Source organism: Scyliorhinus canicula, unplaced genomic scaffold (genome assembly GCF_902713615.1).
Source record: "Scyliorhinus canicula unplaced genomic scaffold, sScyCan1.1, whole genome shotgun sequence".
Classification (NCBI taxonomy): domain Eukaryota; kingdom Metazoa; phylum Chordata; class Chondrichthyes; order Carcharhiniformes; family Scyliorhinidae; genus Scyliorhinus; species Scyliorhinus canicula.
This window is the reverse complement of record NW_024055485.1, coordinates 42,891-68,108: the sequence shown is the minus strand read 5'-3', so window position 1 is coordinate 68,108 and position 25,218 is coordinate 42,891. Positions and strand designations below refer to the sequence as shown.

Genomic DNA, 25,218 nt, shown 5'->3' with positions numbered 1-25,218 from the left:
TCCACGTTGACGCTGACAGGGGTGTCTACAGTACTTTGCTTCCTGAAGTCGATGACCAGCTCTTTAGTTTTGCTGGCATTGAGGGAGAGAATGTTGTCGTTACACCACTCCACTAGGTTCTCTATCTCCCTCCTGTATTCGGACTCGTCGTTATTCAAGATCCGGCCCACTCTGGTCGTATCGTCAGCCAACTTGTAGATGGAGTTGGAACCAAGGTTTGTCACGCAGTCGTGTGTGTACAGGGAGCAGAGTAGGGGGCTAAGTACCCAGCCTTGTGGGGCACCAGTATTGAGGACTATTGTGGAGGAGGTGTTGGTGTTCATTCTTACTAATTGTGGTCTGTTGGTCAGAAAGTTAAGGATCCAGTTGCAGAGTGGGGGTGCCAAGTCCTAGGTTTTGGAGCTTTGATATGAGCTTGGCTGGGATTATGGTGTTGAAGGCGGAGCTGCAGTCAATAAACGGAGTCTGATGTAGGAGTCCTTGTTTTCGAGATGCTCTCGGGATGAGTGTCGGGCCAGGGAAATGGCGTCTGATGTGGACCAGTTGCGACGGTATGCGAATTGAAGTGGGTCACGGCGTTCCGGGAGTATGGAGGTGATGCGCTTAATGATCAGCCTCTCTGACCTGCTTGGTCTGCTTTCAAAGCCAGCGATTCAGCCCTGTCCTAAACAGCCCCTAAAAACATATCATCCAGGAGTGGAACAACAATTCGTCTCTGGGTCGAACCACCAACCTCTCGGTTAATAGCCAAACGCGCTAACCGATTGCGCCACGGAGACGACAACAGGGCCATAACTCTGTGTATTTCAACAGTGACGGGCAATCCTCTGATTGCCAGGGACCGAATGAGAATGCTGGTAATATTGGTCCCCTGAGGCAGTGCGGAAAATATCTGGAAGGAGCGGACACATGGTCCCGCGGGCATGGACATTTGTGAGACGTGGAATCATCACAGGCCCGTGGATTTTATTGAACTCACTTGGACAGCACCACACTTTCTTTGAAACACGTCCCTTATCTGGGAACCTCCATAACAGAAAGCAGGAAGTGTAAACATAGATTTGATGTATTTTCGATCAGAAAGTCGATGTTCCGCTGAAGATTACTGGGGAGCTCAGACTCATTGGCATAAGGTCGACCTAAGTTAATGGTCCTGGAAGATTTTGTTATCCCCCAGATCTGAGAACTTTCATTACTGCTGCTCGGAAGTGGATATTCCAAGCTTAAATTTACTGTGCATCGCGACATGCTGATTAATCTCACGAATCCGAAACGGCTCCTCTATTGACCTATACAAGGACAGAGGCGGCAATGCAATTGTGGAGAAATAGACCTGAGTATTTTTCTGAATCCAGATCAAACCATCGTCCGGTACAAGGGCAGGAACGCAAATTTACTGGAATTGAAAATACTCTCTGAGGCTTTCGTCCGTGGTCGTAGCTGCTTTGTGACACTGTGCTCATTGCACAGTAATAGACCGCTCCATCCTCAACACTGAGCGCGTTTATATTGAGGTAACCATTCTTTTTAGACATGTTGGCAGCCGCCAGATATCGTCCTGACATCTCCTCTTTCTTCATCGTCAATATGTTAATGGCGCAATCGATAACGCGTCTGACTACGAATCAGGAGATTCCAGGTCCGACTGCTGACTCGCAGTTCCTAGTTTTGGTAAAATCCACAAGGCTACCGTGCCTATTCGGAGGATGGGGTGCTGTTCCTCGGCGTTGTGCTGAGGCGTTCAGCAAAGTTCAATATCAGGGCCACTGATTGTGATGCTTCCAGCAGTTTCTGTAGTGTAGTGGTTATCACATTCGCCTAACACGCGAAAGGTCCCCGGTCCGAAACCGGGCAGAAACATCGCGTGCTTCCCATTTTGTGTGACGAATGTTTGCACAAAATACCTTTCTTCCTCAATCTCGCACGTTCGAGGAACATGAGATTTGGTCTCTCATGAGATATTAAAATTCCTGCAACAATGTCATAAATACGGAATATTCAAGACGCCAGGGGAAGAAAAGCCTTCCCTATTTTGCCACGATTCGGATATTAGCAGTTTGTTCATCCACCACAGAATCTTTTGGGCTGACAGATGCAGGTGAACATATTTAATCACCATTTCAAACATGTCTAAATGTACGATAAAAGCAACTTACTGCGTATGCGTCATTGGGAAAGAAAAACAGAAAACACAGGCAGTCTCATCAGGCCTGACAGCATCTGTGGAGAGAGATGGCAAGTGTCGTTTCGAGTCTGGGTGACTCTTTGTCGAAGCTGGACAACTGGATCTTTGGTCAGGTGTAGACTGGCGGTGTGTGGGGGGAAGTGGGGGTGGGGGGCGGGAGCTGAAGCACTGGGCCTCGACAGACGGCCAGCGATGGGTGGAGAATAACAAAAATGTGTTGGGTCGAAAGAAAAAGGGAATGTTTCTAATCAGTGTTAAGAACGGTGCTGACAGAGCCGATTAGAAGATTAGAATGTGTTAATGGCAGATGACAATGAGGAGCAAGGGGCGGATTTCCCAAGAGGGATGCGATTGGCTAGGGGAATGGGGAGGGGGAGACAATGGGAGAGGAAGACATATCAATGGAAGCAATGAAAATAAGTTGATGGAAATAAACATGTGGTGAAGTGGGATGAGTGATTTCACGGTGCAAAGTTGTTGAGCGTACTGTAAAATCCGCAAGGCTATACCGTGCCTATTCGGAGGATTTGGTGCTGTTCCTCCGCGTTGTGCTGAGCTACATGGGAACATTGCAGCAGGCCAAGAACGGACATGTGGACATGAGAGCAGGACAGTGATTTTAAATAGGAAGCGACAGGAGAGTCTGCCACCAGCTTGTCGATGGAGCGAAGGTGTTTTGCAAAGCGGTCATCCAGCCGGCATTTAGTCTCTCCAATGCAGAGTAGATGGCATTGGGATCAGCAAATGCAACAGGCCAGATTGAAGGATGTCTTATAGTAATGTGTACTCAAAAGGACAGACACAAACGATACTCTAACTGACTTAGAGGGAATGCCAGAGACTTAACTGAACCAGCTTTGAGAAAGAAAAAACGATCTTCCTGATGGAGAAACAGGAAAAGCCAATGTGGGAATCCAGGCTCAAAGTTGATTTGCAATTACCCCTCTTTCCTTCTACATGAAGGGTATTTAGGCTGCAGCATGTTACACACCAAAACACAAAGAGATCAAATATTTGTTAGAAACATAATTGTCAATTTTTCAACTCAACTCAAACCTTGAATAACGAAACAAATATTGAGTAAAGTCGGTTGCTTTTTTCTGTAGGATTTAAGAATGCTGCATTAATAATAGAAGAGAGCATTCCGCCGTTAGAGATTTGCTGAACAAATGCTTCAGTTCAATATAGGTTCTTCTTCTGGCTTGTAAGTTTAGACATTATATTAAAGAAACAGACGTGTTCTTGTAAGAAGTGACATGGCCTCTCAGCCGAACCATGCGAAGCTGCAACAAGGCAGTTGAGTTGAAGGTGACACAGGTCGGTTGGCGTCTGCGTTGCCAGCTGTTTCTGTAGTGTGGTGGTTATCACATTCCCTTTACACGCGAATGGTCCCCGGGCAGAAACATTCCAGAGAGATTCCAGTCTAGTCTCTTTCTAAATATTAACTCGATCTCGTAACTGATCTTCATCATCGAGGAATAGCAAAAGCCTGTAACTGCTGTGGGCCAGTGGGGCAATGGATATCGCGTCTGACTACGAATCAGGCGATTCCAGGTTCGACTCCTGGCTGGCTCGCAGTTCCAGTTTTGGCGTTCCCTTTAGTTCAGTGGGTTGGACAACTGGTTCCCGATGCAGTGCAAAGTGAGCAGGGCATCATCAATTCTCGTTTCAGCTGTGATTACTTATGAAAGCCCTGCCCTCTCAATTTAACTTCAAGCAAAACATAACTTATCTCCCGTTCAGCAAAGTTCAATATCTGATCCTTTGATAAGTCGAGACATCAGTTTTAAAGAAACGGCTTCTTCCAAGAAGTTACATGGCCTCTCAGCGGAACCATTAGAAGCTGCAGCAACACATTGAGGTTGAACATTGCACACGGCCACTGATTGCGATGCTCCCAGCAGTTTCTGTAGTGTAGTGGTTATCACATTCGCCTAACACGCGAAAGGTCCCCGGGCAGAAACATCGCGTGCTTTTCATTTTGTGTGATGAATGTTTGCACAAAATACGTTTGTTCCTCAATCTCGCACGTTCGACGAACATGAGATTTGGTCTCGCATGAGATATTAAAATTCCTGCAACAAAGTCAGAAATACTGAATTTTCAAGACGCCAGGGGAAGAAAAGCCTTTCCTCTTGTGCCACAATTCGGATATCAGCAGTTTGTTCATCCACCACAGAATCTATTGTGTTGACAGATGCAGATGAACAAATTTAATCACCATTTCAAAGATGTCTAAATGTACGATAAAAGCAACTTACTGCGGATGCGTCAATGTAGCTGTATGATGTGGGAGCTGGCAGTTCCCCTTGTGAATGGCAGTGACCACATCTGCAGCAAGTGTTGGTTGCTGGAAGAACTCCGGCTCAGAGTTGATGATCTGGAATCTGAGCTTCAAACACTGCGGCACATCCGGGAGGGGTAGAGTTATCTGGACACTTTGTTTCAGGAGGCAGTCACACCTGGGAGATTAAGTAATTCACATTCAGTAAGTGATCAGGGACTTCAGAGTGTGACTGTAAGTGAGGCAGGCAGGGGGAACCTGAGTTCAGGAGTGCAGGAGCCTCAGCCCTTGACCTTGTCCAACAGGTATGAGACTCTTGCTCCCTGTATGGATGAGGAAAAGGGCTCTGGACAGGATGAGCCAGCTGACCACGGTACCATGGTGCAGAAGGCCATTCAAGAGGGGGGAAGTAAAAAGACAAGTAGTTGTTATAGGGGATTCTATAATTAGGGGGACAGATAGTATCCTATGCAAGCCGGATCGGGAGTCTCGCATGGTGTGTTGCCTGCCCGGTGCCAGGGTGCGGGACATCTCTGACCGGCTTGAAAGGATATTGGAGCGAGAGGGGGAGGATCCAGTTGTTGTGGTCCACGTTGGGACTAACAACATAGGTAAAGCTAGGGTGGAGGACCTGTTCGGGGACTATCAAGCACTAGGAAGAAAATTGAAATACAGGTCCTCAAGGGTCATAATCTCCGGATTACTGCCGGAGCCACGTGCCAATTGGCATAGGGACAAGAAAATTAGGGAAGTAAACACGTGGCTAAGGGATTGGTGTGGGAAAGAGGGATTCCACTTCATGGGTCATTGGCATCAGTTTTGGAACCGGGGGGATCTGTACCGTTGGGACGGTCTCCACCTGAACCGATCTGGAACCAGTGTTCTAGCGAAGAGGATAAATAGGGTGGTCAGTAGGACTTTAAACTTCTGAGTTGGGGGGAAGGGAAAGTGAAAGCGACAAGGAGCATGGAGTTAAATGGCAAGATACGCAGGAGGATAACATGTAGGCAGGTGGATTTAAGCTTAAGGCAGACTAGGAATTCAACAAAAAGGAAGGATAACTTTGGACATCTTAGGACTTCCAATATCTGTAATGATAAGAAAGTTAGCATTAAGGCACTTTACCTGAATGCTCGTAGCATTTGTAACAAAGTAGACGAACTAATGGCACAGATCATCGTGAATGATTATGATGTGGTAGGCATCACAGAGACATGGCTGCAGGGTGTTCAGGACTGGCAGTTAAACTTCCAAGGATATACAACCTAAAAAAACCATAATGGGAGTTATGTACAGACCTCCTAACAGTGGCCAGGACCAGGGGCGCAACATGTACCGGGAAATAGAAAAGGCATGTCAGAAAGGCAAGGTCACAGTGATCATGGGAGACTTCAATATGCAGGTGGATTGGGTAAATAACATAGCCAGTGGATCCAAAGAAAAGGAATTCATGAAATGCTTACAAGATGGCTTTTTGGAACAGCTTGTCATGGAGCCCACAAGGGAGCAGGCTATTCTGGAACTAGTGCTATGTAATGAACCAGACTTTATAAAAGATCTTAAAGTAAGGGAACATTTAGGAAGCAGCGATCATAATATGGTTGAGTTCAGTCTGCAGTTTGAAAGAGAGAAGGCAAAATCGGATGTAATGGTGTTACAGTTAAATAAAGGTAATTACGAGGGCATGAGAGAGGAACTGGCGAAAATCGACTGGAAGCAGACCCTAGTGGGGAAGACAGCAGAGCAAAAATGACAGGAGTTTGTATGCATAATTGAGGACACTGTACAGAGGTTCATCCCCAAGAAATGAAATATTATCCTGGGAGGGATTAGACAGCCATGGCTGACAAAGGAGGTCAGGAAATGTATCAAAGAAAAAGAGAGATCCTATAAAGTGGCCAAAAGCACTGGGAAATCAGAAGATTGGGAAGGCTACAAAAACAAACAGAGGTTAACAAAGAGACAAATAAGGAAGGAGAGGATCAAATATGAAGGCAGGCTAGCCAGTAATATAAGAAATGATAGTAAAAGTTGATTTTGATACATAAGAAACAAACGACAGGCCAAAGTAGACATTGGGCCAATTCAAACTGATTCTGGAAGGCTAGTGATGGGAGACGAGGAAATGGCTGGAGAACTTAATAAGTACTTTGCGTCTGTCTTCACAGTGGAAGACATGAGTAATATCCCAAAAATTATAGAGGGTCAGGGGGCTGAGTTGAATATGGTTGCCATTACAAAAGAGATGGTGCTAAAAAAGCTGAAAGGTCTTAAAATTGACAAATCTCCTGGCCCCGATGGGCTACATCCTAGAGTTCTGAGGGAGGTGGCTGAAGAAATAGCGGAAGCGTTGGTTGAGATCTTTCAAAAATCACTGGAGTCAGGGAAAGTCCCGGACGATTGGAAGATCGCTGTTGTAACCCCCTTGTTCAAGAAAGGATCAAGACAAAAGATGGAAAATTATAGGCCAATTAGCCTAACCTCGGTTGTTGGTAAAATTCTAGAATCGATCGTTAAGGATGAGATTTCTAAATTCTTGGAAGAGCAGGGTCGGATTAGAACAAGTCAACATGGATTTAGTAAGGGGAGGTCGTGCCTGACGAACCTGTTAGAATTCTTTGAAGAGGTGACAAGTAGGTTAGACCAGGGAAACCCAGTGGATGTGGTCTATCTGGATTTCCAAAAGGCCTTTGATAAGGTGCCACACAGGAGGCTTCTGAGTAAGGTGAGGGCCCATGGTGTTCGAGGTGAGCTACTGGCATGGGTTGAGGATTAGCTGTCTGACAGAAGGCAGAGAGTTGGGATAAAAGGTTCTTTTTCGGAATGGCAGCCGGTGACCAGCGGTGTGCCGCAGTGTTCAGTGTTGGGGCCGCAGCTGTTCACCATATATATTAATGATCTGGATGAAGGGACTGGGGGCATTCTAGCGAACTTTGCCGATGATACGAAGTTAGGTGGTCAGGCAGGTAGTGCTGAGGAAGTGGGGAGGCTGCAGAAGGATCTAGACAGTTTGGGAGAGTGGTGCAGGAAATGGCTGATGCAATTCAACGTGAGAAAATGTGAGGCCTTGCACTTTGGAAAAAAGAATCCAAGCATAGACTACATTCTAAACGGTGAGAAAATTCATAATGCCAAAGTACAAAGGGATCTGGGAGTGCTAGTCGAGGATTCCCTAAAGGTAAACATGCAGGTTGAATCTGTGATTAAGAAAGCGAATGCAATGTTGTCATTTATCTCAAGAGGGTTGGAATATCAAAGCAGCGATGTGCTACTGAGCCTTTATAAGGCTCTGGTTAGGCCCCATTTGGAGTACTGTGTCCAGTTTTGGGCCCCACATCTCAGGAAGGACATACTGGCACTGGAGCGTTTCCAGCGGAGATTCACACGGATGATCCCTGGAATGGCGGGTCTAACATATGATGAACGGCTGAGGATCCTGGGATTGTATTCATTGGAGTTTAGAAGGTTAAGGGGAGATCTAATAGAAACTTACAAGATAATACATGGCTTAGAAAGGGTGGACGCAAAGAAACTGTTTCCGTTAGGCGAGGAGACGAGGACCCGTGGGCACATCCTTAGAATTAGAGGGGGTAAATTCAGAACAGAAATGCGGAGACATTTCTTCAGCCAGAGAGTGGTGGGCCTGTGGAATTCATTGCCGCGGAGTGCAGTGGAGGCCGGGACGCTAAATGGCTTCAAGGCAGGGATAGATAAATTCTTGATGTCGCAAGGAATTAAGGGCTACGGGGAGAATGCTGGTAGGTGGAGTTGAAATGCCCATCAGCCATGATTGAATGGCGGAGTGGACTCGATGGGCCGAATGGCCTTACTTCCACTCCTATGTCTTATGGTCTTATGGTCTTATGGAAACAAAAACAGAAAACACAGGACAGTCTCAGCAGGTCTGACAGCCTCTGTGGAGAGAGATGGCAAATGTCGTTTCGAGTCTGGCTTACTCTTTGTCAAAGCTGGAGAACGGGCAATAGGGTCAGATTCAGATTCTTGTGGCTGGGGCGGGGCTGACGTGACGCATTGGTCCTCGGTAGAGTGTCAGCGACTGGTGGCAAATGAGGAAAATGTGTTGGACAGAAAGGAAAAGGGAATTAGAGGCTAATCAAGGCTAAGAAAGGTGCTGATGGCGCAGTAAGAGGTCAGAATGTGTTAATGGCAGAACAAAAGTAAGCAGCGAGGCAGTGGAAAATTAGATTAAAATCGCTTATTGTCACTAGTGGGCTTCAAATGAAGTTACTGTCGCCACATTCCGGCGCCTGTTGGGGGAGGCTGGTACTGGAATTAAACCTATCGTGGTCCGCTTTCAAAGCCAGCGATTTCGCACTGTGCTAATCCAGCCCCTGCAATAGAGATCAGATTGCTCAAGTGGAATCGGATGGGCTGGATGGAGGGGGCAATGGTGAGGGCAAAACATATCGTTGGAATTAATGAAAATAAGTTGATGGAAATAAACAGGTGGTTAAGGGGGTAGAGAGAGTTCACAGTCTGAGGTTGTTGAACTGAATGTTAAGTCGGGAAGGCTGGAACATGCCTAATCAGAGGATGAGGAGCTATTTCCCCAGTTTCTGCTGGGTTTCTGTGGAACATTGCAGGAGGCCAGGGTCGAAATGAAGACATACATAATAAATAAATACGTGAATGTAAATGGGGAATTGGGAATGTTTCACTGTCAAAATAAATATTGGGTAAAAATAGACTAGCGATTCAAGAAGGCAATTCACCATCACCGTCCCAATAGCAAATAGCTGTGGCCAATAAATGCTGGAGCAGCCAGGGGTGTTCACATCCCCGAATGAATGAAATGGAACTGACAGAGAGCTGCCTGAATCCACCAGAATTAGTCAATAGAGATAAGTGAATGTCCACTCATAGACAAGCTTTTCGAAAATGTTTCAATTTTCTCGGGAACGTATTGGTTCCATGCAGCTTGAGCTCAGTTCTCAAAGCAAACCCAATGTGAATGAATCCCGCCGTCTGAGCCGCAAAGAAATGAAGAAAACATGCGGTTTGAGCAACGGAAAACCTCATCGAAGGAGTCGTCCGGGATTTGAACCCGGAACCTCTCGCAAATTCCGACAGCGACACACCCTAAGCGAGAATCATACCACTAGACCAACGCCCCCCGCGAAAAGAGCCAAAGCATACTGTCATTGCCATCGAAAATCAATCTAACATCTGCGGAGAACGCCAAAACTACTGCAACATCTCCGGGAGTCAGGCGGCATTTGTCGACAGGCCGACACATTTCGTCTTTCACCATCACCTTTCATTAAAACCGGGACAGGTTAGAAATGTGGGACGTCTTAACCAAGTGAATTACCGGAGGGAGGAAACAGAACAACAGGAAAGGGCTCTAATGGGGGGCAAGTCAGGAGAGATTAAATGAGAAGAGGCCTTGGGACCCTGGCCACAGAGTTAGGTTAGCATCAAATCAGAGAATAATGACACCACAGCATGAGGCCATTCCGGCCGCCGTGTCTGTGCCAGCTCTCTGTTAGCGCAATGGAAGAAACAAAGAAACAAAAGATATGTCTGGAGGAGCTATCGATGGCATATTGAGCAACAACTAACGCCCGGACACACAAAGAACAAGCGGAAACAAGATTGAAACCCAAATCTGCGATGGAAGGACACACAAAATGGGTGCAGCATTTACAGTGTGAAACTACTGAACACACACTGAGTGTGAAAGCTGTATTGAGCCCAGTGGAAAGATGCGCTGCTGTTCCTCGAGTGGCTGTTGAGCCTCTTTGGAACATTTCACGACTCCGAGGTCCAGGAGGTCAGCGTTAAGATCCAGCTCCCCAGTCAGTTCAATTCTCCACTTTGGCTCTGTGGATTAGATGGGTCACGTCACTGTGGTTAACACAGATCTGGAGCATCAATTTTATCCAAACGCACTCCAGCTCAGACACTGTCTCTCTCTCTCGAGTATCATCTGTGGGGAGAGAAACGACGTAAACATTCCGAGTCCTGAGAAATATTTTTCAGAGTGGGCCAATGTAAATCAACCCTGCCGTCAGCATCGCAAACAATTCATAATCTCTGACCTGGAGTAAAGAGCCTGTCCTGGATTTAAACCGACGACCACTCGCATAGGCATTATTTGAAAATCCTGAAACGAGAACCAGACCTCGAGACCAAAGAGCACAAATTTAAGACCGACATTCAGCAAAATATAACTTATGTTAATTTCGATATAATTTCTACATCTCACGGCTTTATATGTTGAGACATCTGTTAATTTAAGAAACAGCTGTCGCTTGCAACAAGGCACCTGGCCTCTCAAACAGACCATCAGAATCTGCAGCAACACAGTGAGGTTGTACATTCCGCACGTCCTTTGCTTGCCAGCGGTTTCTGTAGTGTAGTGGTTATCACATTCGCCTCACACGCGAAAGGTCCCCGGTTCGAAACCGGGCAGAAACATCGAACATTTAGCATTTCGTGTGAGAAAAGTTTGCACAATTATTGGGCACAAAATAATTCTGTTTCCTGAATGTTGCCGGAATCTCGTGTGTTCCAGGACTATGAAATTTCGTCTCACATGAGCCACTAAACTGAATTGAACATTAAGGCCCAAGCACTGAATTTTCGGCAGGCAATGAGAGGTGAAGAATTTTCATATCTTGGCACACCTCGGATATTAGCAGCTCGTTCATCCACAACAGAGTTTCACCGATTTACAAATGAACATATTTAATCACCATCTCAAACATGCCTAAATGTGTGACAAATGCAACTTACTGCGGATGCTTCAAACGGAAACAAAAACAGAAAATACTGGACACTCTCAGCAGGTCTGACAGCCTCTGGGGAGCGAAATGGCAGCTGTCGTTTCCAGTCAAGTGGATTCAATGTCAAAGCTGGAGAACTGGAACTGGAGATTCAGACGATTGTGGGTGGGGGGTGGGGGTGGTGGAGTGCTGTATTGGGCCTCGATAGACGGCTAGCAATAGGTGGGAAATGACGAAACTGTCTCGGGCAGAAAGAAAAAGGGAATGTAAATGAGGCTAATCAAGGCTATGAAAGGTGCTGATGGCGCATCAAGCGGTCAGAATGTGTTAGTGGCAGAACAAAGGTAAGCAGTGCGTCAGAGAACAATTACAAACAGGGATCAGATTGCTGAAGTAGGATGGTATGGGCTGGGGGGAGGGGGGTAATGCTTAGGGTAAAACATCTCAATGGAAGGATTGATAAGTTGATGGAAAAAACATGTGGTGGAGGGGGAAGTGAGAGTTCACAGTCTGAAGTTGTTGAACTGATAAAATGAAAGGGACAAAGAGCTGTCTGAGTCCACCAGAATTAGTCAATAGAAATGTGAATGCCCACACATTGACAAACTTCTCGGGAACGTATTGGTTCCATGCAGTCTGAGCTCAGCTTCTCAAAGCAAACACAATGTGAATGAATCCCGCCGCCTGCGCCGCAAAGAAATGAAGAAAACATGCGGTTTGACCAACGGAAAACCTCATCGAAGGGCTCGTCCGGGATTTGAACCCGGGACCTCTCGCAAATTCCGACAGCGACACACCCAAAGCGAGAATCATACCCCTAGACCAACGAGCCCCGCAAAAATAGTCAAAGCATACTGTCATTGCCATCGAAAATCAATCTAACATCTGCGGAGAACGCCAAAAGTACTGCAACATCTCAGGGACTCAGGCGGCATTTGTCGACAGGACAGCAAAGTTCGTCTTTCACCATCACCTTTCATTAAAACCGGGACAGGTTAGAAATGTGGTACGTCTTAACCAAGTGAACTCCCGGAGGGAGGAAACAGAACATTAGGAAAGGGATCTAATAGGGGGCAAGTCAGGAGAGATTAAATGAGAAGACGCCTTGGGACCCTGGCCACAGAGTTAGGTTAGCATCAAATCAGAGAATAATGACACCACAGTATGAGGCCATTCCGGCCGCCGTGTCACTGCCAGCCCTCTGTCAGCGCAATGGAAGAAACAATGAAACAAAATATATGTCTGGAGGAGCTATCGATGGCAGATTGATCAACAACTACCGCCCGGACACAAAGAACAAGTGGAAACAAGATTGAAATCCAAATCTGCGATGGAACGACACACAAAATGGGTGCAGCATTTACAGTGTGAAACTACTGACTACACACTGAGTGTGAAAGCTGTATTGAGCCCAGTGGAAAGATGCGCTGCTGTTCCTCGAGTGGCTGTTGAGCTTCTTTGGAACATTTCACGACGCCGAGGTCCGGGAGGTTAGCGTTAAGACCCAGCTCTCCAGTCAGTTTAATTCTCCACTTTGGCTCTGTGGATTAGATGGGTCACGTCCCTGTGGTTAACACAGATCTGGAGCATCAATTTTATCCAAACGCACTCCAGCTCAGACACTGTCTCTCTCTCGAGCATCATCTGTGGGGAGAGAAACGACGTAAACATTCCGAGTCCTGAGAAATCCTTTTCAGAGTGGGCCAATGTAAATCAACCCTGCCGTCAGCATCGCAAACAATTCGTAATCCCTGACCTGGAGTAAAGAGCCTGTCCTGGATTTAAACCCACGACCACTCCCATAGGCATTGCTTGAACATCCTTAAACGAGAACCAGACCTCGAGACCAAAGAGCACAAATTTGAGACCGACATTCAGCAAAATATAACTTATGTTAATTTCGATATAATTTCTACATCTCACGGCTTTATATGTTGAGACATCTGTTAATTTAAGAAACAGCTGTCGCTTGCAACAAGGGACCTGGCCTCTCAAACAGACCATCAGAATCTGCAGCAACACAGTGAGGTTGTACATTCCGCACGTCCTTTGCTTGCCAGCGGTTTCTGTAGTGTAGTGGTTATCACATTCGCCTTACACGCGAAAGGTCCCCGGTTCAAAACCGGACAGAAACGTCGAACATTTAGCATTTCGTGTGAGAAAAGTTTGCACAATTATTGGGCACTAAATAATTCTGTTTCCTGAATGTTGCCGGAATCTCGTGTGTTCCAGGACTATGAAATTTCGTCTCACATTAGCCACTAAACTGAATTGAAAATTAAGGCCCAAGCACTGAATTTTCGGCAGGCAACGAGAGGTGAAGAATTTTCATATCTTGGCACACCTCGGATATTAGCAGCTCGTTCATCCACAACAGAGTTTCACCGATTTACAAATGAACATATTTAATCACCATCTCAAAAATGCCTAAATGTGTGACAAATGCAACTTACTGCGGATGCTTCAAACGGAAACAAAAACAGAAAATACTGGACAATCTCAGCAGGTCTGACAGCCTCTGGGGAGCGAAATGGCAGCTGTCGTTTCCAGTCAAGTGGACACTTTGTCAAAGCTGGAGAACTGGAATTGGAGTTTCAGACGATTGTGGGTGGGGGGTGGGGGTGGTGGAGTGCTGTATTGGGCCTCGATAGACGGCTCGCAATAGGTGGGAAATGACGAAAATGTCTCGGGCAGAAAGAAAAAGGGAATGTAAATGAGGCTAATCAAGGCTATGAAAGGTGCTGATGGCGCATCAAGCGGTCAGAATGTGTTAATGGCAGAACAAAGGTAAGCAGTGCGTCAGAGAACAATTACAAACAGGGATCAGATTGCTGAAGTAGGATGGTATGGGCTGGGGGGAGGTGGGCAATGCTTAGGGTAAAACATATCAATGTAAGGAATGATAAGTTGATGGAAAAAACATGTGGTGGAGGGGGAAGTGAGAGTTCACAGTCTGAAGTTGTTGAACTGATAAAATGAAAGGGACAAAGAGCTGTCTGAGTCCACCAGAATTAGTCAATAGAAATGTGAATGCCCACACATTGCCAAACTTCTCGGGAACGTATTGGTTCCATGCAGTTTGAGCTGAGCTTCTCAAAGCAAACACAATGTGAATGAATCCCGCCGCCTGCGCCGCAAAGAAATGAAGAAAACATGCGGTTTGACCAACGGAAAACCTCATCGAAGGGCGCGTCCGGGATTTGAACCCGGGACCTCTCGCAAATTCCGACAGCGACGCACCCAAAGCGAGAATCACACCCCTAGACCAACGAGCCCAGCAAAATTAGTCAAAGCATACTGTCATTGCCATCGAAAATCAATCTAACATCTGCGGAGAACGCCAAAAGTACTGCAACATCTCTGGGAGTCAGGCGGCATTTGTCGACAGGACAGCAAAGTTCGTCTTTCACCGTCACCTTTCATTAAAACCGGGACAGGTTAGAAATGTGGTACGTCTTAACCAAGTGAACTCCCGGAGGGAGGAAACAGAACAACAGGAAAGGGATCTAATAGGGGGCAAGTCAGGAGAGATTAAATGAGAAGACGCCTTGGGACCCTGGCCACAGAGTTAGGTTAGCATCAAATCAGAGAATAATGACACCACAGTATGAGGCCATTCCGGCCGCCGTGTCTGTGCCAGCTCTCTGTCAGCGCAATGGAAGAAACAATGAAACAAAATATATGTCTGGAGGAGCTATCGATGGCAGATTGATCAACAACTACCGCCCGGACACAAAGAACAAGTGGAAACAAGATTGAAATCCAAATCTGCGATGGAACGACACACAAAATGGGTGCAGCATTTACAGTGTGAAACTACTGAATACACACTGAGTGTGAAAGCTGTATTGAGCCCAGTGGAAAGATGCGCTGCTGTTCCTCGAGTGGCTGTTGAGCTTCTTTGGAACATTTCACGACGCCGAGGTCCGGGAGGTCAGCGTTAAGACCCAGCTCTCCAGTCAGTTTAATTCTCCACTTTGGCTCTGTGGATTAGATGGGTCACTACCCTGTGGTTAACACAGATCTGGAGCATCAATTTTATCCAAACGCACTCCAGCTCAGACACTGTCTCTCTCTCTCTCTCTCGAGCATCATCTGTGGGGAGAGAAACGACGTAAACATTCCGAGTCCTGAGAAATCTTTTTCAGAGTGGGCCAATGTAAATCAACCCTGCCGTCAGCATCGCAAACAATTCGTAATCCCTGACCTGGAGTAAAGAGCCTGTCCTGGATTTAAACCCACGACCACTCCCATAGGCATTGCTTGAAAATCCTTAAACGAGAACGAGACCTCGAGACCAAAGAGCACAAATTTGAGACCGACATTCAGCAAAATATAACTTATGTTAATTTCGATATAATTTCTACATCTCACGGCTTTATATGTTGAGACATCTGTTAATTTAAGAAACAGCTGTCGCTTGCAACAAGGGACCTGGCCTCTCAAACAGACCATCAGAATCTGCAGCAACACAGTGACGTTGTATATTCCGCACGTCCTTTGCGTGCCAGCGGTTTCTGTAGTGTAGTGGTTATCACATTCGCCTTACACGCGAAAGGTCCCCGGTTCGAAACCGGGCAGAAACATCGAACATTTAGCATTTCGTGTGAGAAAAGTTTGCACAATTATTGGGCACAAAATAATTCTGTTTCCTGAATGTTGCCGGAATCTCGTGTGTTCCAGGACTATGAAATTTCGTCTCACATGAGCCACTAAACTGAATTGAACATTAAGGCCCAAGCACTGAATTTTCGGCAGGCAATGAGAGGTGAAGAATTTTCATATCTTGGCACACCTCGGATATTAGCAGCTCGTTCATCCACAACAGAGTTTCACCGATTTACAAATGAACATATTTAATCACCATCTCAAAAATGCCTAAATGTGTGACAAATGCAACTTACTGCGGATGCTTCAAACGGAAACAAAAACAGAAAATACTGGACAATCTCAGCAGGTCTGACAGCCTCTGGGGAGCGAAATGGCAGCTGTCGTTTCCAGTCAAGTGGACTCTTTGTCTAAACTGGAGAACTGGAATTGGAGATTCAGACGATTGTGGGTGAGGGGTGGGTGGTGGAGTGCTGTATTGGGCCTCGATAGAGGGCTAGCAATAGGTAGGAAATGACGAAACTGTCTCGGGCAGAAAGAAAAAGGGAATGTAAATGAGGCTAATCAAGGCTATGAAAGGTGCTGATGTTGCATCAAGCGGTCAGAATGTGTTAATGTCAGAACAAAGGTAAGCAGTGCGTCAGAGAACAATTACAAACAGGGATCAGATTGCTGAAGTCGGATGGTATGGGCTGGGGGGAGGTGGGCAATGCTGAGGGTAAAACACATCAATGGAAGGGATGATAAGTTGATGGAAAAAACATGTGGTGGAGGGGGAAGTGAGAGTACACAGTCTGAATTTGTCGAACTGATAAAATGAAAGGAACAAAGAGCTGTCTGAGTCCACCAAAATTAGTCAATAGAAATGTGAATGCCCAACACATAGACAAACTTCTCGGGAACGTATTGGTTCCATGCAGTTTGAACTCAGCTTCTCAAAGCAAACCTAATGTGAATGAATCCCGCTGTCTCCGCCGCAAAGAAATGAAGAAAACATGCGGTTTGACCAACAGAAAACCTCATCGAAAGGCTCGTCCGGGATTTGAACCCGGGACCTCTCGCAAATTCTGACAGCGACACACCCAAAGCGAGAATCATACCCCGAGACCAACGAGCCCCGCAAAAAGAGTCAAAGCATACTGTCATTGCCATCGAAAATCAATCTAACATCTGCGGAGAACGCCAAAATTACTGCACCATCTCAGGTAGTCAGACCTCAAGACCAAAGAGCACAAATTTAAGACCGACATTATGCAAAATATAACTTATGTTAATTTCGATATAATTTCTACATCTCACGGCTTTATATGTTGAGACATCTGATAATTTAAGAAACAGCTGTCGTCTGTAACAAGGGACCTGGCCTCTCAAACAGACCATCAGAATCTGCAGCAACACAGTGAGGTTGTACATTCCGCACGTCCATTAACTGCCAGCGGTTTCTGTAGTGTAGTGGTTATCACATTCGCTTCACACGCGAAAGGGTCCCGGTTCGAAACCGGGCAGAAATATTTATCATTTCGTGTGAGAAAAGTTTGCACAATTATTGGGCACAGAATAATTCTGTTTCCTGAATGTTGCCTGAATCTGGTGTGTTCCAGGACTATGAGATTTCGTCTCACATGAGCCACTAAACTGTCCCTTTTTCATGTGTTAACCACAGGGACGTGACCCTTCTAATCCACAGAGCGCAAGTGGAGAATTGAACTGACTGGAGAACTGGATCTTAACGCTGACCTCCTGGACCTCGGACTTTGAATTGTTCCAAAGAAGAACAACAGACATTTGTTGCTTCCATTGATCTGACATAGAGCTGGCACAGACACGGCGGGCGGAATGGCCTCAATCTGTGGTGTAATCATTCTCTGATTTGATGCGAACCTCCCCTTGAGGCCAGGAACCCAAGGCCTCTTCTCATTTAATCTCTCTTGACTTGCCCCCTATTAGAGCCCTTTCCTGTTGTTCTGTTTGCTGCCTCCGGGATTTCACTTGGTTAAGACGCCCTACATTTCTAACCTGTCCCGGTCAAGTGCCCCAGCAGCCCGTAATTCACCCATACCCACCATCAAGTTTCCGATGGCAGATCAGCCTTCCTGAAAGCGAACCCACGGAAGGCGATGGGCCCGGACAGGATCCCTGGTCGTGCACTCAGGGCCTGCGCATACCAGCTGGCAGAGGTATTCACAGACATCTTTAACCTATCCCTACTCCAGTCCGAGGTCCCCACCTGCTTCAAGAAGACCACGATCATACCGGTACCAAAGAAGAATCAGGCAACATGCCTCAATGACTACCGCCCGGTGACCCTGACGTCAGTTGTAATGAAGTGCTTCGAGAGGCTGATCATGAAGCGCATCACCTCCATACTCCCGGAACGCCTTGACCCACTTCAATTCGCATACCGTCGCTACCGGTCCATATCAGACGGCATTTCCCTGGCCCTACACTCATCCCTAGAGCATCTCAAAAACAAGGACTCCTACATCAGACTCCTATTTATTGACTACAGCTCCACCTTCAACACCATAATCCCAGCCAAGCTCATATCAAAGCTCCAAAACCTAGGACTTGGCTCTCCACTCTGCAACTGGATCCTTGACTTTCTGACCAACAGACCACAGTCAGTAAGAATGAACACCAACACCTCCTCCACAATAGTCCTCAATACCGGTGCCCCACAAGGCTGCGTACTTAGCCCCCTACTCTACTCGCTGTACACACACAACTGCATGGCAAAACTTGGTTCCAACTCCATCTCCAAGTTTGCTGACGATACAACCATAGTGGGCCGGATCTCGAATAACGACGAGTCCGAATACAGGAGGGAGATAGAGAACCTAGTGGAGTGGTGTAACAACAACAATCTCTCACTCAATGCCAGCAAAACTAAAGAGCTGGTCATCGACTTCAGGAAGCAAAGTACTGTACAAACCCCAGTCAGCATCAACGGAGCCGAGGTGAAGATGGTGAACAGTTTCAAATTCCTAGCGGTGCACATCACCAAAAATCTATCCTGGTCCAATCACGTCGACGCTATCACCAAGAAAGCACAACAGCGCCTATACTTCCTCAGGAAACTAAGAAAAATCGGCATGTCCACATTAACCCTTACCAACTTTTACAGATGCACTACAGAGAGCATCCTATCGGGCTGCATCACAGCCTGGTATGGCAACTGCTCGGCCCAGGACCGCAAGGAAATTCAGAGAGTCGTGAATACAGCCCAGTCCATCACACGAACCTGCCTCCCATCCATTGATTCCATCTACACCTCCCGCTGAGGGGAAAAGCGGGCAGCAGAATCAAGGATCCCTCCCACCCAGCTTACTCACTTTTCCAACTTCTTCCAGCGGGCAGGAGATTCAGAAGTCTGAGAACACGCACGAACAGACTCAAAAACAGCTTCTTCCCCACTGTCACCAGACTCCTAAATGACCCTCTTATTGACTGACCTCATTAACACTACACCCTGTATGCTTCAACCGATGCCAATGCTCATGTAGTTACATTGTATATCTTGTGTTGCCCTATTATGTATTCTCATGTATTTTCTTGAATTCTGTTTAATTCCCTTTTCTTCCTATGTACTGAATGATCTGTTGAGCTGCTTGCAGAAAAATACTTTTCACTGTACCTCGGTACATGTGACAATAAACAAATCCAATCTAATCCAATCCAGATGTTAGATCGACTTTCGATGCCAATGACAATATGCTTCCATGCTTTTCGCGGGGTTCGTTGGTCTAGAGGTTTGATTCTCACTTCGGGTGTCTCTGTGTTGGAAATTCTAATAAGTGACGGGTTCAAATCCCACACGAGCCTTTTGATGAGGTTTTCTGTTCGTCAAGGGACATGTTTTCTTCATTTCTTCGCGGCGCAGGCGGCGGGATTCATTCACATTTTGTTTGCTTTGAGAAGCTGAGCTCACACTGCAGGGAATCACGAGGTTTTCGAGAAAATCGAGACATTTTCGAAAAGCTTGCCTTGAGTGGACATTCACTTATGTCTATTGCATAATTCCGGTGGACTCACGCAGCTCTCTGTCCCTTTCATTTTATTCAGGTTAACAAATTCAAACTGTGAACTCTCTCTTCCTCCTCCACCACCTGTTTATTTCCATCAACTTATTTTCATTCCTTCCATTGATATGTTTTACCCTCAGCATTGCCCCCCTCCCCCAGCCCATACCATCCTACTTCAGCAATCTGATCCCTGTTTGTAATTGTTCTCTGACACACTGCTTACCTTTGTTCTGCCATTAACACATTCTGACCTCTTGATGCGCCATCAGCACCATTCTTAGCCTTCACCCGAGGAAGGAGCTGCGCTCCGAAAGATCGTGTTTGAAACAAACCTGTTGGACTTTAACCTGGTGTTGTAAGACTTCTTACTGTGCTCACCCCAGTCCAACACCTGCATCTCCGTATCATTTCTTAGCCTTGATTAGCCTCATTTACATACCCTTTTTCTTTCTGTCCGAGATATACTCGTCATTTTCCACCAATTGCAAGCCCACTATCGAGGCTCAATATATTCGTCATTTTTCACCTATTGCTAGCCCTCTATCGAGGCCCAATAGGGCACGCCCCCACCCTCACTCCCCACCCACCACCCACAAATTATGACTCTTCATAATTGACAATTATGTTTTTTTTTTAATATTTGACCTCTTTGTGTTTTGGTGTGTAACATGCTGCAGCCTAAATACCGTTCATGTATAAGAAAGGAGGGGTAATTGTAAATCAACTTTGAGCCTGGATTCCCACACTGGCTTTTCCTGTTTCTCCATCAGGAAGACCGTTATTTCTTTCTCAAAGCTGGTTCAGTTAAGTCTCTGGCATTTCCTCTAAGTCAGTTACAGTATCGTTTGTGTCTGTCCTTTTGAGTACACATTACTATAATACATCCTTCAATCTGGCCTGTTGAATTTGCTGATCCCAATGCCATCTACTCTGCATTGGAGAGACTAAATGCCGACTGGGTAACCGCTTTGCAAAACACCTTCGCTCCATCGACAAGCTGGTGGTAGACTCTCCTGTCGCTTGCTATTTGAACTAACAGTCCTGCTCTCATGTCCACATGTCCGATCTTGGCCTGCTGCAATGTTCCCATGTAGCTCAGCACAACGCCGAGGAACAGCACCCCATCCTCCAAAAAGGTACGGTACAGCCTTGCGGATTTTACAGTACGCTCAATAACTTCGCACCGTGAAATCACTCTTTCCACTTCACCAAATGTTTATTTCCATCAACTTATTTTTATTGCTTCCATTGATATGTCTTCCTCTCCAATTGTCTCCCCCTCCCCATTCCCCTAGCCAATCCATCCTTCTTGGGAAATCCGCCCCTTGTTCCTCACTGTCCTCTGCCATTAACACATTCTAATCTTCTAATCGCCTGTCAGCACAGTTCTTAACACTGATTAGAAACATTTACATTCCCTTTTTCTTTCGACCCAACACATTTTTGTTATTCTCCACCCATCGCTGGCCGTCTGTCGAGGCCCAATGCTTCACGCTCCCCTCCCCCCCCCCCCCCACCCACTTCCCCCACACACTCCGCCAGTCTACACCTGACCAAAGATCCAGTTGTCCAGCTTCGACAAAGAATCACCCAGACTCGAAACGACACTTGCCATCTCTCTCCACAGAGGCTGTCAGACCTGATGAGACTGTCCTGTGTTTTCTGTTTTTCTATCCCATTGACGCATCCGCAGTAAGTTGCTTTTATCGTACATTTAGACATGTTTGAAATGGTGATTAAATATGTTCATCTGCATCTGTAAACCCAAAAGATTCTGTGGTGGGTGAACAAACTGCTAATATCCGAATCGTGGCAAAATAGGGAAGGCTTTTCTTCCCCTGGCATCTTGAATATTCCGTATTTCTGACTTTGTTGCAGAAATTTTAATATCTCATGAGAAACCAAATCTCATGTTCCTCGAACGTGCGAGATTGAAGAAGAAAGGTATTTTGTGCAAACATTCGTCACACAAAATGAGAAGCACGCGATGTTTCTGCCCGGTTTCAAACCGGGGACGTTTCGCGTGTTAAGCGAATGTGATAACCACGACAACACAAAAACTGCTGGGAGCATCGCAATCATCACAATGTTGAACCTCAATGTACTGTTGCAGCTGATAACGGTTCCGCTGAGAGGCCATGTAACTTATTGGAAGAAGCCGTTTCTTTAAAACTGATGTCTCAACTTATCAAAGGATCAGATATTGAACTTTGCTGAACTGGAGATAAGTTATGTTTTGCTTGAAGTTAAATTGAGAGGGTAGGGCTTTCATAAGTAACCACAGCTGAAACGAGAATTGATGATACCCTGCTCACTTTGCTCTGGATCGGGAACCAGCTGTCCAACCAACTGAACTAAAGGGGACGCCAAAACTAGGAACTGCGAGCCAGCCAGGAGTCGAACCTGGCATCTCCTGATTCGTAGTCAGACACGTTATCCATTGCGCCACTGGCCCACAGCAGCTATAGGCTTTTGCTATTCCTCGATGATGAAGACCAGTTACGAGATTGAGGTAATATTTAGCAACAGACTAAACTGGGAACACCAGATGTTTCTGCCCGGTTTCAAACCGGGGACCTTTCGCGTGTAAAGCGAATGTGATAACCACTACACTACAGAAACAGCTGGCAGCGCCGACTCCAACGGACCTGTGTCACCTTCAACTCAACTGTCTTGTTGCAGCTTCGCATGGTTCGGCTGAGAGGCCATGTCACTTCTTACAAGAACACGTCTATTTCTTTAAAACAGATGTCTAAACTTACAAGCCAGTAGAAGAACCTATATTGGACTGAAGAATTTGTTCAGCAAATCTCTAACGGCGAAATGCTCTCTTCTATTATTAATGCAACATTCTGAAATCCTACAAAAAAAGCAACCGACTTTACACAATATTTGTTTCGTTATTCAATGCTTGAGTTGAGTTTAAGAATTGGCAATTATGTGTTTCTTATATTTGACCTCTTTGTGTTTTGGTGTGTAAAATGCTGCAGCCCAAATACCGTTCATGTAGAAGAAAGGAGGGGTAATTGCAAGTCAACTTTGAGCCTGGATTCCCACCCTGGCTTTTCCCGTTTCTCCATCAGGAAAACCGTTTTTTATTTCCCAAAGCTGGTTCAGTTAACTCTCTGGCATTTCCTCTAAGTCCGTTACAGTATCGTTTGTGTCTGTCCTTTTGAGTACACATTACTTTCAGACATCCTTCAATCTGGCCTGTTGCATTTGCTGATCCCAATGCCATCTACTCTCCATTAGAGAGACTAAATGCCGACTGGGTGACTTTGCAAAACACCTTCGCTCCATCGACAAGCTGGTGGCAGACTCTCCTGTCGCTTGCTATTTGAATTCACTGTCCTGCTCTCAGTTCCACATGTCCGATCTTGGCCTGCTGCAATGTTCCCATGTAGCTCAGCACAACGCGGAGGAACAGCACCTCAACCTCCGAATAGACACGGTACAGCCTTGTGGATTTTACAGTACGATCAACAACTTCGCACGGTGAAATCACTCTTCCCACTTCACCACATGTTTATTTCCATCAACTTATTTTCATTGCTTCCATTGATATGTCTTCCTCTCCCATTGTCACCCCCTCCCAATTCCCCTAACCAATCGCATCCCTCTTGGAAAATCCGCCACTTGTTCCTCATGGTCATCTGCCATTAACACATTCTAATCTTCTAATCGCCTGTCAGCACAGTTCTTAACTTTGATTAGAAGCATTTACATTCCCTTTTTCTTTCGACCCAACACATTTTTGTTATTCTCCACACATCGCTGGCCGTCTGTCGAGGCCCAATGCTTCACGCTCCCCTCTCCCCCCACCCACCCCCACACTTCCCCCACCCACCCCCCCCACTTCCCCCACCCACCCCCCCCCCACTTCCCCCTCCCCACCCACCCCCCACTTCCCCCACCCACCCCCCCCACTCTTCCCCCACCCCCACCCACACCCCCCACCCACCCCCCCCACTTCCCCCACCCACCCCCCCCCCACTTCCCCCACCCACCCCCCCCCCCCACTTCCCCCACCCACCCCCCCCCCACTTCCCCACCCACTTCCCCCATCCACCCCAACTTTGATTAGAAGCATTTACATTCCCTTTTCTTTCGACCCAACACATTTTGTTATTCTCCACCCATCGCTGGCCGTCTGTCGAGGCCCAATGCTTCACGCTCCCCTCTCCCCCCACCCCCCCCCCCCACTTCCCCCACCCCCCCCCCCCACTTCCCCCACCCACCCCCCCCCACTTCCCCCTCCCCACCCACCCCCCACTTCCCCCACTTCCCCCACCCACTTCCCCCATCCACCCCAACTTTGATTAGAAGCATTTACATTCCCTTTTTCTTTCGACCCAACACATTTTTGTTATTCTCCACCCATCGCTGGCCGTCTGTCGAGGCCCAATGCTTCACGCTCCCCTCTCCCCCCCCCCCCCCCCCCCCCCTTCCCCCCCCCCCCCCCCCCCACTTCCCCCACCCACCCCCCCCCACTTCCCCCACCCACCCCCCCCCCCACTTCCCCCACCCACCCCCCCCACTTCCCCCTCCCCACCCACCCCCCACTTCCCCCACTTCCCCACCCACTTCCCCCATCCACCCCAACTTTGATTAGAAGCATTTACATTCCCTTTTTCTTTCGACCCAACACATTTTTGTTATTCTCCACCCATCGCTGGCCGTCTGTCGAGGCCCAATGCTTCACGCTCCCCTCTCCCCCCACCCACCCCCCACTTCCCCCACCCACCCCCCCCCCACTTCCCCCACCCACCCCCCCCACTTCCCCCACCCACCCCCCCCACTTCCCCCACCCACCCACCCACCCCCACTTCCCCCACCCACCCACCCCCACTTCCCCCACCCACCCACCCCCACTTCCCCCACCCACCCACCCCCGCTTCCCCCACCCACCCCCCCCCCCCCACTTCCCCCACCCACCCCCCCCACTTCCCCCACACACTCCGCCAGCCTACACCTGACCAAAGATCCAGTTGTTCAGCTTCGACAAAGAGTCACCCAGACTCGAAACGACACTTGCCATCTCTCTCCACAGAGGCTGTCAGACCTGCTGAGACTTTCCTGTGTTTTCTGTTTTTCTTTCCCATTGACGCACACGCAGTAAGGAGCTTTTATCGTACATTTAGATATGTTTGAAATGGTGATTAAATATGTTCATCTGCATCTGTAAACCCAAACGATTCTGTGGTGGATGACAAACTGCTAATATCCGAATCGTGGCAAAATAGGGAATTTCTGACTTTGTTGCAGGAATTTTTATATTTCATGAGAGACGAAATCTCATGTTCCTCGAACGTGCGAGATTGAGGTTGAAAGGTATTTTGTGCAAACATTCGTCACACAAAATGCGAAGCA

At 47.0% G+C, this 25,218-nt stretch overlaps 9 non-coding genes across 9 annotated transcripts; 5 read left to right on the top strand and 4 right to left on the bottom strand.

Moving 5' to 3' along the window:
- The first annotated feature begins 1,787 nt into the window (after positions 1-1,787).
- Positions 1,788-1,860, top strand: trnav-aac. Its single transcript has one exon. It is a non-coding gene; the product is annotated as a tRNA-Val (tRNA).
- An 8,977-nt stretch (positions 1,861-10,837) lies between these two features.
- On the top strand, positions 10,838-10,910 carry trnav-cac. Its single transcript has one exon. It is a non-coding gene; the product is annotated as a tRNA-Val (tRNA).
- Positions 10,911-11,960: 1,050 nt separating this feature from the next.
- Positions 11,961-12,050, bottom strand: trnap-ugg. The gene is given in 2 exon segments: positions 11,961-11,996; positions 12,015-12,050. It is a non-coding gene; the product is annotated as a tRNA-Pro (tRNA).
- Positions 12,051-13,280: 1,230 nt separating this feature from the next.
- Positions 13,281-13,353, top strand: trnav-uac. Its single transcript has one exon. It is a non-coding gene; the product is annotated as a tRNA-Val (tRNA).
- A 2,378-nt stretch (positions 13,354-15,731) lies between these two features.
- On the top strand, positions 15,732-15,804 carry trnav-uac. Its single transcript has one exon. It is a non-coding gene; the product is annotated as a tRNA-Val (tRNA).
- Positions 15,805-16,853: 1,049 nt separating this feature from the next.
- Positions 16,854-16,943, bottom strand: trnap-ugg. Its single transcript is given in 2 exon segments — positions 16,854-16,889; positions 16,908-16,943. It is a non-coding gene; the product is annotated as a tRNA-Pro (tRNA).
- Positions 16,944-17,264: 321 nt separating this feature from the next.
- On the top strand, positions 17,265-17,337 carry trnav-cac. Its single transcript has one exon. It is a non-coding gene; the product is annotated as a tRNA-Val (tRNA).
- A 4,893-nt stretch (positions 17,338-22,230) lies between these two features.
- trnar-acg lies at positions 22,231-22,303 on the bottom strand. The gene has a single exon. It is a non-coding gene; the product is annotated as a tRNA-Arg (tRNA).
- Positions 22,304-22,397: 94 nt separating this feature from the next.
- Positions 22,398-22,470, bottom strand: trnav-uac. The gene has a single exon. It is a non-coding gene; the product is annotated as a tRNA-Val (tRNA).
- Positions 22,471-25,218: the final 2,748 nt, after the last annotated feature.